General features: G+C 39.5%; 1 pseudogene; it reads left to right on the forward strand.

Annotated features, from left to right (window-relative positions):
- Nucleotides 1-21,202: 21,202 nt before the first annotated feature.
- LOC102847913 lies at nt 21,203-21,628 on the forward strand (annotated as a pseudogene).
- The last annotated feature ends 319 nt before the right edge of the window (nt 21,629-21,947 follow it).

The following is a 21,947-nucleotide window of genomic DNA, read 5'->3' on the forward strand; positions in this document are numbered from 1 at the left end:
ATCAGTTGATATTATAGCTAAAATGGCTGGTTGACCTTGCTGAGCAGGTATTTCAGGCATCTTATGGTTTGGAATTGACTATTTTACCATATGGCTTTCAAACTGGTGATACCTTGGCTTTGCCCATAGGCTGTGTGTGGAAATTGGCAACAAATAGCTAATTGGATAAAATTATATAAACCTTTCAGTAATTATCTGGGTGAATACTAAAAACATTTAAAACCTATGGATAATAAATTAATGCTTTTATATTTTTATTCAAATATTTTATCTCATGTTTATATAAGCATTTTATTTGTAGCAATTCTGAAGCAAAAAAATTGATTACTCTTTTTACCTTCACCTAAAACCTGGTCTTGAGATTCTATCTTAATACAGAAATTTTTATGTCTAATTTAAACATATAGAAGTTGGGTAATAAGCATTTTTGAACTATGAATGAGAAAATTAATACTATTAAGTATTTTTCACAGGGAATCCAGATTGGAAAGTCAACAAGAGAGTATTAATCAAAATGTTTACAATTTGAAAAATATGGTCACATGAATTTTAATAATAATCTAATTAGGTAATTTCATTAAAAATTCATTTTAAAAAAAGAAAAATTATGAAGCTCACAGAGACTATAGAACCTGGTCAAAGACATAGAGAGGGTAAGTGGAAGGTTTGAGATTAAATCCAAGATTTTCTAATGCTTAGTTCTATGCTTATTTAAATTCAATATGGTGCCAAATACAGGACATAATAGTGGTCTAATGGGTAAGAAATTTTGCTGCCAATCCAAAAGGCAAGTGGTTTGGATCCACCAGCTGCTCCAAAGGAGAAAGGTAGACAATTCGCTTCTGTGAGATTTACAGCCTCTGAAAAACCACTGTGAGTCAGCTATGAATCGGTTCCAACTCAACAGAAAAATAAAAGATAAAGGAAATTAACACAAATAGTGCGAAAGAAACATTGAGGTGAGATATTGTCTAGGTTTTTATTCATTGATTCTTCCTCAGAAACAGTAAGAAACCTAATTAAATGGGAAAATATTCCCTTCTCATGAGTAGAAAGACTTGGCATAGTGAAATTAAATTCTACCAGAAGCAATATACATGTATAATGCAATCTGAATGCAGATACAAAGCTCATTTTTCAAAGAGATAGAAAAGGCAGATGGCATGTTTATTTGGAAAGAAAAGAGACCACAAATAAGCAAAGCCCTTCTGAAAAACAAAACAAAAAAGCCTACTACATAACTTTAATAACCAAAACAGCATGGTACCAGTACAATAAAAGGCACATAGACCAAGTGAACAGAATCAAAAACTCAGGGAACTCTGGTGGCATTGTGGCAAGAAGCTGCCTGCAGTCATAAAGGTATGTGGTTCAAATTCATCAGCTGCTCTATGGGAGAAAGATGAACATTCTCCTCCCGTGTGACTAATTGCCTCTAACAACCCTCTGGAGGGTTAGCTATGGGTCACTTCCCACTTGAAGGTACACAACAACAACCATCTACCGTCAACTGGGATTTGACAAGGAAACAAACCAAACAAATGAGGAAATAACAACCTCTTCAACAAATGATGCTAGCAAAGAAAAGATATGATGCTGCTTCAGAAAGCTGAAGCAGTATACATACCTCACACCTTACAAAATAAAAGCAACTCAAAGTGGATCAGAGACCTATGGGTAAAGCCCCAAACAATGAAGATCATAAGAGACAACAAAGGATCTGAAAATAGAGTCAGAAATGCACAACTAGAAGAGACAAAAAGAGGCCACTTTCCAAAATTATGCCAATGGAAGCAAGATTGAGGTACCCAAGGCCCACTAAGCCGTAACAGAAAGGTTTTGGTGGGGAACCTGAAACTTCAGCTCACCCAGCAGTAAAAAAAAAGCCCCCCACCTCTGCGTTGTCAATGGAAATCATGTTTGCCACTGCAATGTCATCTTATCTGGCAACAAAGAGATGGTATCTCTTTTTCTCTTGCCAAAATAATGTAACAAGCAAGAGTCATGTAAAACAAAATTTTAATATAGTGCCTATCTACAAATGTCAACACTGAAAGGACGCTGATGGTAGCCTAATATGACAAAAATAAACTGTTACCATAAAAATGAGCAAATGTGCATATTTTTGAATCAAATAATGAAAAGTCTAAAAAAGAGAAGCTTTAAAAAAAACTCATTACCTTTGAATTGAAACTGATTCATAACTGACCCTCCGGTGGGTTTTTAGAAGCTATGAATTAATTACATGGGAGAAGATTGCCCACCAAACCCTGTCTACCATGGGTGACCAATATTGCATTTGGCACATCAGGGTCACAATATTCAGCAAAATAGCAACCACATACACACACACACACACAAACCCTACAACACCCCAAAACAAACAAACAAAAAACCCACAACTGACTGGAACAGTATATTGACAGAAAACTATCAGAAATACAAGCTGGGCTTACAAGAGATCGTGGCACTAGAGACATTATCGCCAATGTCAGATGAATTTTGGCAAAAAGAAAAGGGTACCAAAGGACTATCTATCTGTGCTTCATTGACTATGCAAAGGTATTTGTCTGTGTGAATTGCAACAAATTATGGCTAATCTTAAAGAGAATGGGAATCCCAGAACACTTGATTGTGCTTTTGCGAGACCTATTCTGGAACCAGGAAGCAGTTCTCAGAACAGAGCAAGGAAACACTAGATGGTTCAAAATCAGGAAAAGAGTGCATCAGGAATGCATCCTGTCTCCATATTTTTTTCTATTTGTATGCAGAACAGATCATTCAGGAGGCAGGGCTTTATGAGGAGGACTGTGATATCAGGATTGAAGACTCATCAACAACCTATGTTATGAAGATAACATAACTGTGCTTGCTGAAACTGAAGAAGACCTGAAGCACTTGCTGCAGAAGGTCAAGAACTGTAGTCTTCAATATAGCTTGAGGCTCAACATTCAGAAGACAAAGATTCTCACCACTGGGCCGATTGGCAGCACCATGATAGATGGAGAAGTTGTTGAGGTTGTTAAAAGCTTCAGCTTGTTTAGCTCCACAGAGGGGAAATCAAAGGATTAATTGCAGTTGGAAAATCTGCTGTCAATGACCTTTCTAGAGTACTGAGAAGCAACAGTGTCAGTCTAGAGACTAAGGTGCACTTGATCCTGGCCATCATCTTCATAGTTACTTGTTATGCATCAGAGAGCTGGATAACAACTAATGATGACAGAAGAATCAATGCCTTTGAGTTGTAGTCCTGGAAATCAGTATTGAACATATCATGGACTGTGAAGAAAACAAATGTGTTTGTCTTGGAGAGAGTGAAACTAAGTTTAGTCCTTGGAGGCTGGGATTTTGAAGCTCTGTCTCACATACTTTGGACATGTGGCCAGGAGGGTCCAGTTCTTGGACAATGACATCATACTTGGGGAGGGGTGGAGGGATGGCATGGGAGAGGAAGACCCGAGATGAGATAGATTGATACTGTAACTGGGACAATGGGAGTTGTTTTGTCCGAGTCAGTGAGACTGGCTCAGGACAGGGTAAGCTTCAGAGTTGTTGTACACAGAGTCCCTAGGAGTCACAGGCAACTAGACAGCACCTAACAACAGTATCTATATATACTAAATCACAGTGGTGAAACAAAGTGATACAACTGAGTAGAGAAACAAATCTCCAAATATACCTGGTACCTTTAACATACTTCTCTCAACAATAGAGCAAATACAATAAAAGATCAACAAGAATGTAGAATAACTCAGCAACATCATTGGTCAAACTAACAGGATCAAATGAACATTTCTAGAACATTCTGCCTCTCGATAGCAGACCGCATTTTTTTTCATGTGCTCATGGAATTATTCCATGATACATGATGTCTATTACCACAAAAGAGCTTTCAACAAATAAGAAATAATTGAAGTTATACAGTATGTTCTCAAACTAGACTCCATAGAAGTCAATTATGAGACCACAGTTCCTAGGTAGTGGGTGGTGGTTGTTGAGTACTGTCGAGTTGGAACTAACCCATAGATAATCTTCTGGCAAGTCTGCCCATCTTTCTCCTGAAGAACAGCTGGTAGATTTGAACTGTGTGCCTTTGGGACTACAGTGCTGCTTCATACCAATAGGCCACCAGAGCGTCTAGTTGCAAAAAGCTGTCCTGCAATCCTGAAGGCATGTGGTTTACATTCACCAGCTTCTCTATGGGAGAACGATGGGCAATCGCCTTCTGTGTGATTAACTACTTCTGAAAATAGGCTGGAGGGTCAGCTATGATTTGGTTCCAACTCGATGTTACACAACAATAGCAATAGGATTAAAATTTATGTGTACTATCTTGGAACTATAGGGAGCTCTGATGGCCTAGTGGCAAGAAGCTATACTGCAATCCCAAAGGCACTCGGTTTGAGGCCACTAGCTGCTCTGTGGAAAAAGGATTAGCAGTCTCCTCACATATGATTACTGCCACTGAAAAAACCCACCAGAGACTCAGCTATGGGTCAGTTCTGACTCTATGGCACACAACACGATAGCAACTTAGGAACTATGGACCACTGGACCAAAGGCAGTATAATGAGAGATAAGAAAGTTTGAAAACCGTTTTCATCTCACTTGAATTTACAATCAATATACTTGGTACCACCAATCATGTTATCAGGAGACATATTGTACTGAGAAATTCTGCAATCAGGGACCTCTCCAAATTATTGAGCAGCAAAAAATATCTGAGGACTAAGCTGTGCCTGACTCAAGCCATGGTCTTTTCAATCACTTACTATGCATCTGAGAGCTGGATGATATTTAAAGATGATAGAAGAATTGATATTTTTAAATTGTTGTGCTGGAGTACTAAATATTCTACAGGCTCCCAAAAGAACAAGCAGATGTATCTTGGAGAAGGTGCAGCCTGAGTGCTCCTTGGAGAAAAAATATCAAGCTTCATCTCATGTGCTTTGGGTATTATACTAGGAGAGGTTATTTCTTGAGACAGGTACATTATAGTTGGAAAGGTAAAGGGATGATGGTGAAGGAAAGGAAGATCCTCAACCTGGTGGATCGATACAGTGGCTGCAGCAATGGGTTTGAGTATGTCAGATTGTGAGGATGGCACGGGATAGGACAGGCTTCCATTTGTTGTTCATGAAGTCATTAGTAGTACTTGACTCAATGGCACCTAATAACAAAACTACTATTAATAGAGAGGTGGTGGTGGTGGTTATGTGCTGTCAAGTACATCAACTCATAGCTGACCCTCCAATGTATCTCATGGGAGGATACTGGTTTTTCTCTCATTGAGAAGCTGGGGGATTCAAACCACGTGCCTTTGGGTTGTCTATACAAATTCTCACCACTAGATCACCAAAGCTCTCTAATGGGGTGGAAAGTCAGTACCACGTATTGTCCTTTGGGGTGATAATATGTCCATAAATAGCAAAATATATCTGAAAATGCTACAAAACCTCTCACTTTAAATATAGTTTTTGAAGGGTCATTTTTGTTTTTTTCAGGTAGTGAAGGACTTTTAAAAAGAGATCTAAGAACTTATTACCATTACGCTTGGAGAATAAAGAACAATGCAGACAGAAAAAGACCTAGGAAGCAAGAAACACTGTAGAGCCCCCTTTTGAAAGGCTGGTTGGAAGTTTTGATTTTTCAAGAGATATTACATCAGGCCACCTAAAGTTCTATTAAAGTAGACATTTGAATTTATGTAAATCTATCCAATATAGGATATTCAAATACTGTTTTGATTGAAGTAAGAGATTGGCTAGATGCACTTATAGTGTTTCCAACCTGACACTGTTCCTGAATATATTTACTTCTGAAGGAACATTCTCATTTAAGAGATAAATTCTGAGGATGTATCTTACAAGAATAATTATCAAGTAAATGTTTAATAGCTTTTAGAACTATCAGGAGACTTGATGATTCTCCTTTCGCCCCTGAGGGTCTCTTAGCATGGCTCATGCATACAGGTGACTCTCAGGACACCAAATGAATGAGCACAGCATGCAAAGGATTCTGCTGAATGGATGAAAGGTGGTGAGAGGAGAAAATTGGAATAATATGCTGCCGCCTTTCAGAATTCACATGAAAGAAAAGCATCAGCGATCTTCAGGGCTCCTCTTTTGCCTTCAATTCATATCAGGTTTTCAAGGAGCAGAAAATGGGTTTGTACTTTTCTCTTTTCTTTTTATTTTTTTTTATTTACTGTCAAGAAGAAACTGGCTGAGTCAGTATCAAGACTTTCTCCCAGATCAATAAAAGCAATCACATTTTAATGCCACCATAGACTTATGTGACTGTGTAAGATTTAACAATACCGTCAAATAGATATCAGCATATTTAAAAAGGGAAGAAAGGTTTATTGCACAAAAGGAATGTAAGTTTATAAAAATAGCAATCCTTGTTGTTGTTGTCAAGTGCTGTTTGCTTCCAGCTCAGACACTTACCACACACAGTAATAGAAACACTCTCTGATCCTGTGTCAAGCTCACACAACAGTCGCCATGTTGAGCTGCAGTCATTGTACCTATTAATCTCATGGAAGACTTTCTTTCTTTTTTCGGCATTCTGTTTTAGCAAACATGTTGTCCTTCTTCCTAAACTGGTTAATTTGCGCCCTTCCCTCCTCACCTATGTCCAAAGCATGCACAAGGACATTTATCCTCCCTTCTAAGGCTGCAGCACGTACTCAAGGTCTAAGAAGCATGCTGCCTGTGCTACTAAGAAGCTTGTTCACTCCTCTTGCAAGCTCCTCTGACGCTGCTTTCACTATCATTTTTCCGTGTCCTTCTGATACCAAGCATTTAGGGGTGCAGGGGCTTTCTGCACACTGGCTCTTTGGGATGGAATTTCCTTTTTCTGGTTCATTTGACCTATTTTCATTACTCTTTTCTATCTCAGCATAAAAGCCAAGAACTTTCCATGATCTTTCACATTTCTTGTTGTATTTAGAGTATGATGTGACACCTTGTGTCACATTTACAAAAATAAAATGATGGGGTTTTTTTTTTTTCGTTTACTAAGATTCAATAACACATATTACTTGTTTGTAGAGTTGCCGCCTGCTCCACTAGATCAGAGGTTCGTGTTTTGTTCATTGACACAACTCTAGTAGTACCAAGAGCAATGCCTGGTAGTAGGTACTCAAGACTTGGTATATGTATGAACGAATGGATGGACAATTGAGGGTATCTGTTATTTGCACACTTCCTTCTCATGACATCTCAAAGTTATAATAGAGCCTCTCATTCACTGGCTCCTCTGGCAAATACGCAGAGAGAGTCAACAAGTGGCCTAGGGTGGTTTTGTTTGATAGGGGTGTTAGGGAGAATAGATACATTGTCAGGTCCAGTTTTTATCTGGCAGCTTTAGACGTTATCAGGTTTCTCAAGAAGTGATCAGGCCAAATGACATTTAGAAGACACAGGCTCATCCTCTTTCCCATAACCACATTGTATGTACATTCATACTTAGTCCAAACTCAATTAAGGGTTATTGCTAATTATTCTAGATTGGACAAACAATGCTTTCAATGAATTTCCAATCTGGACTCAGCAAGTCTTTTACATTTCTTACTCAGTGGAGTCACATGTCCTTTGTTCATAAGAAGAATCTCCAGGTGATTTCTCTGGCTAAGCAGCAGCTCTCAAGATCTGAAGCAGATACTCATGACCAATCTCCTTTTGGCAGTGTTCTAAAATTGCTTTTTCCTCATATGGCAACTCTATACATTCCCCCCCCCCCCTTTTCCTTTCTAAACCCTTTGCATTTCTGATGCTTGCTCAAGGCAGGAGAGAGAGGCACAGGGCACTTTTACATTCTTCTGCTTCCTTTATCTGGTTTTTCTCTAAGGTATTTTGAAATTGTTGTTGTTGTTGTGTACTGTAGAGTCAGAACCAACCTATAGCTGACCCTCGGGTGGTTTTCAGAGGCACTAAATCACATGGGAGGAGACTGTCCATCCTTCTCCTGCAGAGCAGCTGTACCTCTGGGGTTGCAGGGCAGCTTCTTGCCACTAGAACGCCATTCCATGCTCAATGATCCACTTCCGGGGTAGATTTCCTGCCTGGCAGTAATTTCTTCAGTTTAAGTTCTTTACTTTCTAATTTTATCCCCTTACAACACCTCCATGTGGGGAGGGCTGGGGGGGAGAGAAGCACGGCAATGAATAAATGGAAATCCAAAATCTCTGTAAATGTTCATTAAAATTATTTAAAAAAAATACCTCCATGTATTTTTCCTTAAAATTGCCTTATAAAATCACACATGTACAATACATAGCATGTTAACTCAACATACATGTTTAATTTTTTTAAAAGAAAATATAATCTTATTTCACTGTGTTCCAGATTGGGCGCTTTTCAAAACTTTGAGGGGAAAAAAAGGTTTTGAAAGTATCACGTATTGTCTGGAGCTTGTAAATACCATCAAAGGAAGATTACTTCTATACTTTCACAAAGCCCACTAGAACAAAATAATAATTTTAACATTTTAGAAGCACCTCAAAGGCATATTTTTTAAACCATCTTTACATCAGAGTAAGGAAAGTTTGTTAAAAAAATTCAAAATTACTCTCTGCATTTGATGTAGTGTATTCTGTCACATCATTGCATATTTATACATGATTAAGAGAAATGTTTTCTTAGCATTGCAGTTTTACTAACCTGAAGCTGGAAAAGTTGTGACCTTTCTTATTTATGCAGTGAAATCCATGGAGAACAGGAATCATCTCAATGTTAACTCCTCCCTGTATGACAACCACTTCCTTCACCACCTCCTGGACCACAGCTTTCTTCATCATATGGAACACTCGTGTTCCTGCATCCACCAATGTTCTCACTCTTCATTGGACCACCGTTCTAAGGTTCCTAATTATAATTTCCAAAGTAATTGTAATTTCTACCTCCATAATGTCTTCCTCCATGATTGTTTTAACCACTTCTGGAGCTATGCAAACGTTGAGGCCATAAAAACTACATTGTTCACAGCTACCACTGATGGCCAGCCTCAAAAGAATCGTAACAGGAAGCATGAATAGAGGAGAAGAAAACTGTGGACATCAATCACAAAAAAATCCAACCAACCAACCAAAACACCACAATCTCAAACCCTAATAGGCTTACTTGTCTGGTATTGTTGGGTTGGGTTTTTTTTTTTAAGACAGAGAGTGATAAATTCTCTGAGAGTAAGATCTTTGCTGCTATTGTTGTCTGCTGTCCAGTTGAAACAAACTCATAGCTGACCCTCAGAGGGTTTTTAGATTCTAAAAATTGCACTGGAGGAGAATGTGCATATTCTACTGGGGGTTTTGAACTGCATGGCTTTGGGTTGGCAGTATAATTCCTTACCACTGAGCCACAGAGCTCCGTCTCAGGTCTTGGATATCCTTTAAGTCTGGAACTGAATTCAACCTTGTGACTCAGCTTTTACATAAGCCATAGACAGGCCTATAAGGTGAGCAATATCATCAGGCAAATGTGCACTCCTTAAAACAAATCAGTCATGAGATCAAAAGGGCAACATTTACCCGCATTTAAAGTTCAGAAGACAAGAAGAGATAGGAAAGAAAAATGAAAACTAGAAACACAGGAAGTAGGAGAATTGCTGTCACACTGTGGAGATTGCAATCAATATCAAGAAACAAAATGTCTATGAATTGTCAAATTGAAAACTAATTATCTCAGTAAACTTTCATTCAAGTCACAATAAAGAAAAAATAGCAAAGTTAACGTCTCTTTTCTTTCCAGACTGCCTATCAATAATTATCACAGTAGCATCAATTATTCCCTATTCCTTAACATAATCTTTAAAGCAATATTCATCAGTATTTTCCTTAATTCTAGCAGCAAGTCATTTCTTCACATTTACATGAGCTTCGGCTTGTCCAGATTCCTCCCTTGCTACAGCGCATTTGGCCCATCTACTCATCCCTCAGTTGAACGGGGTCTTGCCATCATTGATAATAAGGTTTCACAAAACCAGATCATCTTGACCTTTTGCTTATAGAACTTCTTGTTACCACATGCTCCGAAAAATTTCCCTGATCCTGGCAGTAGTGCCGTAAGCTTTTCCCTTTGGTTTCAAAGCTTAAACTTCAAGGAGAGAATTGACAAAATGTCTCCTTTTCTCTCTTCATCATGAAATAAACTCCTGGTGTTGTGCTGAGAACTGTCACCACCTGAGAAAGAAGACCAGTAGGACTGACCACCTCCTCTCAGGTCCAGTGCTGCTTCAACGGCTGCCCCTCCAGGAGTTTTTACTACTTTTATTAATAAAAGGCCCAAGTATCATGGAGATTGTGAGGATGACCTGGGATGGGGTAAGGTTTAGATAGTCTGTCTGGACAGAGGGTCACTGTATATTGAAGTCTACTTGACAGGCACCTAACAATGACAACAAATGGACCATGGAGAAAATCCTTCGGGTGTAATGATAACCCATGGGGTCAGCAAGTGTTAGGATGGGATCTGGGGCAAAATATATATTTTGGTGAAGAATTTTATTTTCCTTGTGCTTCATCTGTTGGCGGGGGGGGGGGGGAGAAAGAGAGCAAATAAGACCAAATGTCCCAGGAAACACTGAATATTTATGTCTACAGAGAGAGCCAACTTAGAGCTGGGAACGATAGTGAGAATGCGAAGCCCTGGTGACCAGATACTTGGGCCACTGCTGGAGTGGAGGGAAAACTATAGAAAGTAGAAAAGAGATTAAAGTTTGTAGACTCAAGAGAGAATACATTTAAGGGTATTTAGGAAAAGGTGGGGGGAAGTGTGAGAGAACAGTTGTATAATTCCAAAGCCTGGAGAAATATGGAAAAGGATGACAAAATTATTGTTGTGAGCTATAAATTGTACTTTTACCAAGTTAAACCAATGGTGGAATTTCTTTTATTGCATTTGGAATCAGATTGTGTTCTTTAAATGCAACACAGTGCAGTGATCAGGCCATATAAGGTATAAGTTTTTGTTATGGTTGTTGCTTACTGTCAAGTTGGAACCTACCCATTGCAGACCATCTGGTGGGTTTTCAGAGGCAGTTAATTACACGAGACGAGATTGCTCATCCTTCTCCTTAGAGCAGCTGGTGGCTTCGAACTGCACACCTTCAGGATCGCAGCAGAGCTTTTTGCCACTAGGCTACCAGAGTTCCATTTGTTATGGTAGTGGTTAGTTATTTTTATTTTTAGCATTTCATTTGTTTCCCATGGCTTTGTTTTTACAATTCTTGGCTACACCTTTGAATAACAAAACTAGCACAGATCTATGCCAAGAGAGCAGTTGACTGAGACTGTCTGACTGCTGGATGTGGGATGGAAGGGTGCGAGGCTTAATTAGCTGAAAGTCATTATGTTTCCTGAAATATGAACATCAAGTCAGTGGAGACTGTGCAGCTCAGGACGGGATGCTGCAGGCGCATACCCGGACCTGCACAGCATTACAGAAAATCATAAACGTGAAATGAGGAGAGCTTCTAATTTCATTGCCATGCATCCTCAGTTTCACGAGGAGTCTGGGTCCTCTCAGGACAGCACAAGAAGATTGCTGCCAGCCCCCCTTGAAATAATTTAAAGTCACTGCAGCACTGGAGATGGGTTCCCCTAAGGACTTAGCCATTACTGGTAAACTTCAGTGAAACAGGTTCTCAATCCATGGGTATAAGCATTCTTCCCTCAGAAACAGAATAAATTCTCAGGAAGAATCAAGCCAGAGGGTACATAAAAGAACTCTGGGTCATAGTTTATATGTAGCATTAATAGAGTCCTGGCCTTTAAATCCTCAGAGACTAAGAAATGTTAATACCACTTAAGAGCCCAAAGACACTCAGATTTGTTCTCAGTCAAGAGCCTCAAAGACAACTTCCCTAGTGGAGAACTGCCTCGTTTCTCAGAACAAGGCTGTGGCGTGAAGCAGACAGTGGCCTGGAATCACAGACTAACATACAATCCAGCATCACTGGACAGGAGAAAATTGCTACACCTAAGTGTTCAGAAGATAATTTACTCTAGCAGTAAACTCTCCTCTGAGGCTATAAAGTGGATGCTCAGAGTATCAAAAACAAACAAAAATGTTGGAACAAGTGGCAGGAGAAAATGAGAGTCCAGATTCACAAAGCAATTTCATAATTCACAGTTTGCCTAGAGGGATCTGGAATTCTCTCTGTAAACGAAGCTAATCAGGGCCTAGGGATGGAGGGAGGATTTTTATCTCAATGCTTTTAGAATGAGGTTGAATATTGAGCTCAGTTCAGTGACTGCCAAGAAGGCTCAGGCAGCCAAGAGATCATAGGAAGTCACAGCTCTTGAAGTCAGATGGTTCCCAAAGTAATGGAGTTTAAAAGAATTAGCATATGTTTCTTAGCTAAATTAAGCTATATATGTCTATCTTTTTAAGTATTACAAGTCATCTCTCTCTTATCTCAAATGAAGGACAGACTTTCAGAGCTGTCCCGAGTCTAGCTTGATGGCTACATTCTGAGACTCACTTCCAATATGTCTGTGTAGCTGGATTTATTTCACCTCTATTTCCTATTTCGCTGCATGGTGGGACATGCTAAATGGCCACACCTAGACAGTCTGCACTTTTAATCTTCAGCTTCAATTTGAGTAATGAGAAACAACTGGTACCCTACTCTTGGTGAGAGGTAGGGAAATCCATAAATACATTCCATTCCTGGCTTTTCCAGGGTCACAGACTCCTGATAGGGAAAAAGGAAAATTTTAATCATCATTCTTGATCTGCAGGAAATCCTCCTTTCCAATATATAACAATTTTAAGAAACACCCTGATGCTTCAACCTAATTTCTCATGGTTTCCATATAGTTATGCCTTGCAGAGACAAGGGAAGATGGAACCTTTAGTCCCTCTGACACTCACATGATAAACTTAAGCCACGACGGCAACAGAAATTAAGAAACCTCAACAGGGATAAACACAGGGAGTGGAAAACTATTTGAGAGAAAACTTGGGTGAGAGGAAAGGTACATGGATAAGGATGTAGTTGATGATTTTTAGGGCTGAACCAATTAGAGATACATGTATGACAAATTCAAATAGTTGGATCTATTAATATTCTTTGAAAGTCACTACAGAACAGAGTAGAACCTCCCCCCCATAGGGTTTCCAAAGCTGTAATCTTTACGCAAAAGGCTAGATTTTTTTGCCACAGAGGTGGGGTTTCTGGTTAAGTTCAAAGGTGGTGGTAGTGGTGGTTGTTGTTATGTGCCCTTTGAGTCCTGTGCAATCCATAGCGACCATATGTACAACAGCTCTGAAGCCTGCTCTATTCTGAGTCAGTCTCAGTGACTAACACACCTACCCCCATTGCCCCAGTTACTGTATCAGTCCATCTCATCCAGGGTCTTCCTCTCCTATGCTGTCCCTCTACCTCTCCGAGCATGATATCCTTCTCCAGGGATGGGACTCTCCTGGCCACATGCCCAAATATGTGAGAAAGAGCTTCAAAATCCTAGCCTCCAAGGAGAAACTTGGTTTCATCCTCTCAAAGACAGAAATATTTGTTTTCTTGGTGGTCCTTGGTATGCTAAAGACTCTTTTTCAACATATGCTATACCACAAGTAAAAGATACTGATTCTTCTTCTGACATCTTTAATCATCATTCAGCTCTCTGATGCATAACAAGTAATTGCAAAGATCATAGCCTGAATCAGGCTCACCTTAGTCTCCAGACCGACCTTTTTTTTTCCCCTTCTCAGTACCATGGAGAGGTCCCCAGATTTCCCCAGTGCAATTCATCTTTTGATTTCCTGACTGCTGGTGCCAAGAGTGTTGATTGTGGAGCCAAACAAGCTGAAATTGTTAACAACTTCAATCTCTTCTCGATTAATCATGGTACTGCCAATTGGCCCAGTAGTGAGAATCTTGTCTTGATGTTGAGCTTCAATTCATATTGAGGACTATTGTCCTTGACCTTGTGCAGCAAGCACTTTAAGTCCTCCTCAGTTTTAGCAAGCAAGGTTGTGTCATCTGCATAACGCAGGTTGTTGAAGCACTCAAAAGTGAAGTAGAAGAGAAAAATGGGGATTGGGATCCTCACAAATCCCAGTATGGCCTCAGAGTACCCACTCTAATGGCGGTCTTCTTGCTGGTCCCTAGAAGACCCAGAAACTAAAAGAATGCACTCTGAAGCAAGGTAGTGGTGGTAGTGGTTATTTCATGCTGTTGGGTCAAATATGACTCCTAGTGACCCTATGAACAATGGATCTGGATCTTGTCCTTTCCTGTGCCATCATCACCATCTTTGGTATCTATGAGTCTATTGCTACATCCACTGTATCAATCTGTCTTAGTGAAGGTCTTCCTCTCTCTTACCCTGCCACACTATCTTTCTAAGTATGGTGTCCTCTAAGGACAGAGAATCTGCTAAATCAATGCCTGAGGCAGGGGCTCTCTTGTCTGGGTCTACCAACAGCACTGAATTTCAACTATAACCAGCTTACAGAAGCCAGTGGAAAACCCTGTTTAGGAACTTGAACTTTATGTGTAAATTAATATTTCCAATCTAGCTTAATTCTCTGTGTAATGAATGTTTTTTAAAAAATAGCAAATATATTTATTAGCATTTACATATGAGTTAACAGTTGTATATACAAATATAACTTTAGCTATAAAATTTCAACAAAGTAGTTACATTGAAATCATTAGATCTGTACTAGTCAATTTAGAAGTCTTCTAAGCCTCCCAAACTTCACCTTCTTAAATTATAAAAAAATAAAATCTGATCCATTTTGATTGTAAGCTAAAGATACAGAGGTGCTGTTATATTTCAACACTCACAAATAGAAATTTTATGTCTGTACAAAGTCTTTTCACATGCTACATTGATACTTCAAGCACCACTAAGAGACTTTAAATGTGTAAAATGTGCAATCAAAATTTCCAAAGATTTTTATAACAAATTTTTAAAGAAAATTTCAAAAATGTGTAAGCAAATTAAGTGTGAAGAATCAACTCCTGAGTCTTTAATATATTAATTTGAATTTTTAACACTTTCACAGCTTTTTTCCTAAAACTAACTCATGGTAACTTTCATTCGTTACAAGCCTACAGAACCCACTCAGGCAAAAGCTGGAGGTAACATGAAAGACATTGCAAAGGTTTCATGTAAAATAGATTTTAATTGTTTTTAAAAAAATCACTGTGGTGACAAGACAGACAATTCCACCTCTAAATGTAAACAAAGGTGTTCCTGACTGTGCATTTAGATGGAGACAGAAAAGATCAGGAAAATTTAGTAAGCTTTTTTAATAATTAGCCAAGTGATAAAGAGTTATAGACATTTGAGAATTAGAGCACAAGAGGGACAGCACATGGTTTTTGCTAACTTAAACTGTCTATGTCTGTCTGTGGGGAAGAAGCGCAAAGAACCATCAGTTATTGCACACTATTTAGCCTGCCATCGTGCCCATTGGTGCTAAACCCCACAGTGTGTGAGCCTGTTCCTCTGGACTCTTGTTTACTAATCAAATACTTTTGATTAGTGATCACAAACACTTCTGGGTATGATTCCAATATTGAAGGATATGTTTTCCATGAAACATTGCCTTTAAACAAAACACAGACACTTCATCTGGGGTTCAATCTGTTCCCTAGCTGCAGGGGAAACTGGCCATGTTGGACTTACTGAGAGACAATATGTCAGGTTCTTATGGGCCAACTTCCAATGGTATTTTCAAGGGTAATTTGGACCACATGAGGCTTTTCTCCTTTGAAGAGAATCAGTATCCACCAAGGTGCAGGTTGCAATTATAATCACAGATAATACTGATGCATATATATATCTGTTATGTACATGCACACACAGAGTAAAATTCTGAAAATTTTGGTACCTTTGTAACTTACTCCAATTCCAACTATCTGATTTTCCAGGTATACTATATATATAGAGAGAGAAAGAGAGAGAGAGAGAGAGATAAAAATTCATAGCCCTTTAAAGGAGTCAAAACTTGGGTTATATATAGATAAAGATAGAAGTCCTATGTATCTTTTGGTAAATTTTCTGGCAAAATCTAAAATCCTCAATTTTTGGATAATTAAACTGAAATTCTGAGAAGAAAAAAATTACTAAGGCTAAGCAAATACGGAAGAACAAAGATGTAAATCCAAATATTTCTATACTCTTTTAGAAAGGGAAAGCTATAATAATTATAAATATGTCTTTGATCCTTCCAGAAAATGCTTAAAAAAACAAAAAAGAGAAAATAATATGCTCTTTTCTCTTAATTTCTTTGTTGTGGTGGTTATGTGCCATAGAGTTGTTTGCGACTCATAGTGACCCTATGTACAAGAGCTCTAAATGCCATTCTATCCTGTGCCAACTTAGTGCAAATGCACTTATTCCCATGACTCCAGTCACAGAATCGATCCATCTCATCAAAGGTCTTCCTCTCCTGCGCCACCCCTCCTCTCTGCCAAACATGATGTCCCTCTCCAAGGACCAGTCCCTCCTTGCACCATGCCCAAAGTATGTCAGATGAAATTTCAGAATCCTTGATTCCAAGGAGCATTCTAGCCTCACCTTCTCCAGGACAAACCTGTTTGTTCTCCTAGCAGTCCATGGAATATTCAACACTCGTCTCCAGCACCATAGCTCAAAGGCATCAACTCTCTTTCTATCAACCCTATTCACTGTCCAACTCTCTGATGCATAGCATGTAATTGCAAAGACTATGGCCCAGATCAGGGGCACCTTAGTCTCCAACCTGATGTCGTTGCTCTTCAGTACTCTTGAGAGGTCCCTCACAGCTGACTTTCCCAATGCAATTGGTCTCCTGATTTCCTGGCTGCTGTTACCAAGAGTGTTGATTGTGGAGCCAAGTAAACTAAAACTGGTAACTATCTCAATCTCTTCACTACCCATACTGATGCTGCCAATGGGCCCAGTGGTGAGAATCTTTATTTTCTTGATGTTGATCTTCAGTCCATATAGGAGGCTGCAGTCCTTGACCTTCTGCAGCAAGCACTTCAGGTCCTCCTCAGTTTCAGAAAGCAGGGCTGTGTCATCTGCATAATGCAGGTTCTTGATGATTCTTCCACCAATCCTGATGCCACATTCCTCCTTGTCCAGTCCAGCATCTCGGATGATCTGTTCTGCATACCGATTGAAAAGGTATGGAGACAGACTACATCCCTGATAGACCCCCTTCTTGATTTTGAACCATGTAGTGTCTCCTTGCTCTGTTCTGACTACTGCCTCTTGGTCCAAGTATAGGTTTCACATTAGCACAATCAAATGTTCTGGGAATCCCTTTCTTCTCAGAGTCAGCCACAGCTTGTTGTGATCCACACAGTCAAAAGCCTTTGCATAGCCAATGAAGCACAGATAGACATTCTTCTGGTATTCTTTGCTTTCTGCTGAGATCCATCTAACATTAGCTATAATATCCCCAGTACCATGACCTCTTCTAAATCCAGCCTGCACATCTGGCAGTTCTCTGTTGACATATTATTCCAAACGTTCTTGGATAATTTTCAGCAGTATCTTGCTTGCATGTGATATTAATGATATTGCTCAATAATTTCTGTACTCCGTTGGGTCACCTTTCTTTGGAATGGGAACAAATAATGATCTTTTCCAGTCAGTCGGCCAGCTGGCTGTCCTCCAGATTTCTTGGCACAACTTAGTGATCACATCCAGTGCAGTGTCTGTTGAAATATGTCAATTGGTATGCCATCAATTCCTGGAGCCTTGTTTTTTGCCAATTCCTTCAGAGCAATTTTAACTTCCTCCTTCATCACCATAGGCTCTTGCTCATATGTTATTTCATTAAATTCCTCTGTGTCAGCCAATTCCTTCTGATACAGTCACTCTGTGTACTCCTTATTTTATTATTCATTTCTTTAAGACCTGATAATGTTAATTGTCTGGAATTACATGTTAAAAAACATATCACCTTCATATGTATTACCTACATTTTTAAGTACCTGGTTTCTGTCAATGTTCTAGACAATGTTGTTATTGTTGATTGCTATCGAGTCGAGCACAATTCATAGTGACCCTATGAACAAGACCTGAAGTCTTTCTATAACTATCATCATTTCTTACAGTTTCCAGAAGCATGCTGTTGTTGCTAGTATGTGCCATTGAATCACCTGTGACTCATAGCGACCCAGTGTACAACAGCTCTAAACTCTGCTCTATCCTGTGTCATCTCTGACACACCTACCCCCATTACCCAAGTGACTGAATCAGTCCATCTTGTTGAGGGTCTTCCTCTCCTGCACTGTCCTTCCACCCTCCCAAGCATGATGTCCCTCTCCAAGGACTGATCCCGCCTTGCAACATGTCCAAAGTATGTCAGATGAAGATTCAGAATAGTTGTCTTCAAGGAGCAGCCTAGTCTCACCCTCTCTAGGATGAACTTGTTTGTTCTCCTAGCAGTCCATGGTACTCTTCTCCAACACCACAGTTCAAAGGCATCAATTCTCCTTCTATCATACCTAGTCATTGTCCAGCTTTCTGATGCATAACAAGGAATTGCAAAGACCATGACCTTACTCTCCAGATTAACATCATTGCCCTTTAAGTACTTTAGAGAGGTCTCTGACGGCAGACTTTCTGAGTGCAATTCGTCTTTTTATTTGCTGGGTGCTGGTACCAAGAATGTTGATTGTAAAGCCAAGCAAACTAAACCTGTTAACAATCTCAATCTCTTCATCATCTATCATGATGCTGACAATTGACCCAGTGGTGGGAATCTTTGTTTTCTTGATGTTGCACTTCAATCCATATTGAAGTCTATAGTTATTGACCTTCTTCCAAAAGTGCTTCAGGTCCTCCTCAATTTCAGCAAGCAGGGTTGTGTCATCTGTGTAACACAGATTGTTGATGAGTCTACCTCTAATCCTGATGCCACATTTCTCCTCATAGAGCCCAGTCTCTTGGATAATCTGTTCTGCATATAGAGTGAAAAGGTATGGAAACAGGACACATCCCTGGCGTACGCCTCTCCCAATTTTGAACCATTCAGTGTTTACTTGCTCTGTTCTGACAACTGCCTCTTGGTCCAAGTATAGGTTTCACATAAGTACAATCAAGTGTTCTGGGATTCCCATTCTTCTCAGAGTCAGCCACAGTTTGTTGTGATCCACACAGTAAAATGCCTTTGCAAAGTCAGGAAACACAGATAGACATTCTTCTGGTACTCTCTGCTTTCAGCCAAGACCCATCTAACATTAGCTATAATATCCCTAGTACTACAGGCTCTTCTAAACCAGCCTGCACTTCAAGTGGTTCTCTATTGATGTACTGTTCCAGTCATTTTTGGATAACATTCAGCGGAATCTTGCTTGCATGAGATATCAATAATATTGTTCAATAATTTCCACAAAGAAAGATGCACCTTTCTTTGGAATGGAAACAAATATAGATCTCTTCCAGTCAGTTGGCCAGGTGGTTGTCCTCCAGATTTCTTGGCACAACTTGGTGAGCACATCCAGGACAGCATCTATTTGTTGAAATATGTCAATTGAAATGCCCTCAATTCCTGGCACCTTGTTTTTTGCCAAGTCTTCTAGAAAAGCTTGAGCTTCTTCCTTCATCACCACAGGCTCTTGTTCATACGTTGTTTCATGAAATTCTTCTGTGTCTGCCAATTTCTTTTGGTACAATTACTCTGCATACTCTTTCCATCTTCTTTTAATGCTTCCTGGATCATTTAATATTCTGTCCAATGCATCCTTATGTATTAAAACTTGAGCCTTGAATTTGTTCTTCAGTTCTTTCAACTTAAGAAATGCTGAGTGAGTTCAGCCAGTTTGATTTTCTGACTCCAGCTTCTGCATAGAATAGTTAAATATGTTTTTAAAAATCTGTATTTTGGAAATTTTAAAGTGATTTCATTTTTTTATAATCCATCATTATATCTTAAAATACAAATATATTCCTGACTTCTTTTAAACAGATTCCTATAATTGCACTTGTCTCATTCTCTTTTTATTAGGCTTTTAAAATTTTATTTTATACTGGTTTACATACAAATTCATAAAGTTCACATACATTGTTTTTCATGCCGTATCTTTCCCCTTTCCATTACCCATCCCTCCCTCCACCCATCAAATTGTGTGACACTATGATTAAGCCTCCCCCCTCCCCCACTGGGTCCTCACATGCTCAACAATAATCATTCTACACAGTATTTGTCTTTATGAGGCTGAGTTAGTTCACTTAGTATAATGCTTTCCAGTCCTGCCCATGTTAGGTAGTAATGTCTCATTTAGCACTTCGATACCTTTGTAAAGGAATGCTTATCTGGATAATTTTAATTATTTAATTTCTTGATCTTATTTATTTAAATGTATCCAAAGGCATTTGATTTTTGTTTGGATGGTTGGAATCCTAAACTTTTTTTTTTTAAATATTGGCAGACAAAATTACCATCTATGGCAAAGCTCTTAATTAGACTATAAAGAAATAGAGCAAAATATATTGGTTGACACAGGCCTAGGCAGGATTTCATTCTGTTCTACCGAGGATGGCTAGGAGTCGAAATCAATGCAACAGCGTTTAATAACAACCATGGTCTTTGAGTTGGAAAGGACGAGAGTAGCCCAGACCCCTCACTAAAGTTTGCTTGGCCATTAAAGTTGGCTTCCATATAACACTTCTAGTGGCTATAATGGTGCTATTATGGGAAACCAAGGAACAATAGAGTAACAAATCAGGTTTTAGGATTAGCAAGTGAAAGGCACAGCATCATTCGCAGACTCTGCTTTTGGAAGTGACAGAGGAAAATTAGGGCTAAGTGAACTTAAAGGAAGAAGGACCAAGGTCAGGGGTAGGAAGCCAAATGCTGCTATTTAAAAGTAAATGACACAGTGGCAGCAATATCAATGTCAGACATATCTTGTGCAGCAAGACAGACACTTGCAATTATCTGGAGATGAGCAAGACTCCAAAACCACTGAGTGGCAGGAACATCAAAAGGGCACAACTAAACAACCCAATTCCCTATTTCCTAGAAGCTTCACAGACTATAAGCAGTCCACAGGGTGTGAATGTTCAAGTTATACCCAAACATAATTAAGAAATAACTTCTGGAAAGTCAACTATATTAAAAAATACAATAATGTACCACTTCGACCTCTGCCGCCGCTGCCGCCGCGTAGAAGGGAGGAAGCGGGAGAGGAGCCCACGCCACCTGTCACCCAAGTCCTCCAGCCGTGCCTCCCCGAAGAGTTTAAGATGTTCGCCTGTGCCAAGCTCACCTGCACCCCGGCTCTGATCTGAGCTGGATCCAGGGTTGCATACAGACCAATTACTGCATCAGTGTTACCGCAACCAGAAGTTAGGCCTGGAGAGGGCTCAGCAGTGTTTCGTGGGGCCCAGAATGGTGTGTCTCCACTAATCCAGAGGGAGTTTCAAACCAGTGCAATCAGCAGAGACATTGATACTGCTGCCAAATTTATTGGTGCAGGAGCTGCAACAGTAGGAGTGGCTGGTTCTGGTGTTGGTATTGGGACAGTCTTTGGCAGCCTCATCATTGGCTATGCCAGAAACCCTTCACTGAAACAGCAGCTGTTCTCATATGCTATCCCGGGATTTGCCTTGTCTGAAGCTATGGGTCTTTGTTGTTTGCTGGTCGCTTTCTTGATTTTGTTTGCCATGTAACAAATAACTGCTAAGAGATGTTGGCATTCATATTAATTATGGAATCCGTGTAATTCTGTGTATCTTACTGTGACTCCAGAAACTGTAGTGTGGGTGTCATGGAAATGTACATTATTTCCAAAGTCATTTCATTAAAGGTGAAAACTTTAAAAAAAAAAATACAATAATGCAAGCATATGCTGGCTTAGTGATAAGGAATTGTGCTGTCATCCCAAAGGTACACAGTTTGAATCCATCAACTATTCAATGGGGAAAAGATAGGCAATCTCTTCCTGTGCTATTTATTGCCTGTAAAGGGTTAGCTATGAGTCAGTTTTGA

Source organism: Elephantulus edwardii, unplaced genomic scaffold, assembly GCF_000299155.1.
Source record: "Elephantulus edwardii isolate Elephantulus edwardi_28Jun2011 unplaced genomic scaffold, EleEdw1.0 scaffold00007, whole genome shotgun sequence".
NCBI lineage: Eukaryota > Metazoa > Chordata > Mammalia > Macroscelidea > Macroscelididae > Elephantulus > Elephantulus edwardii.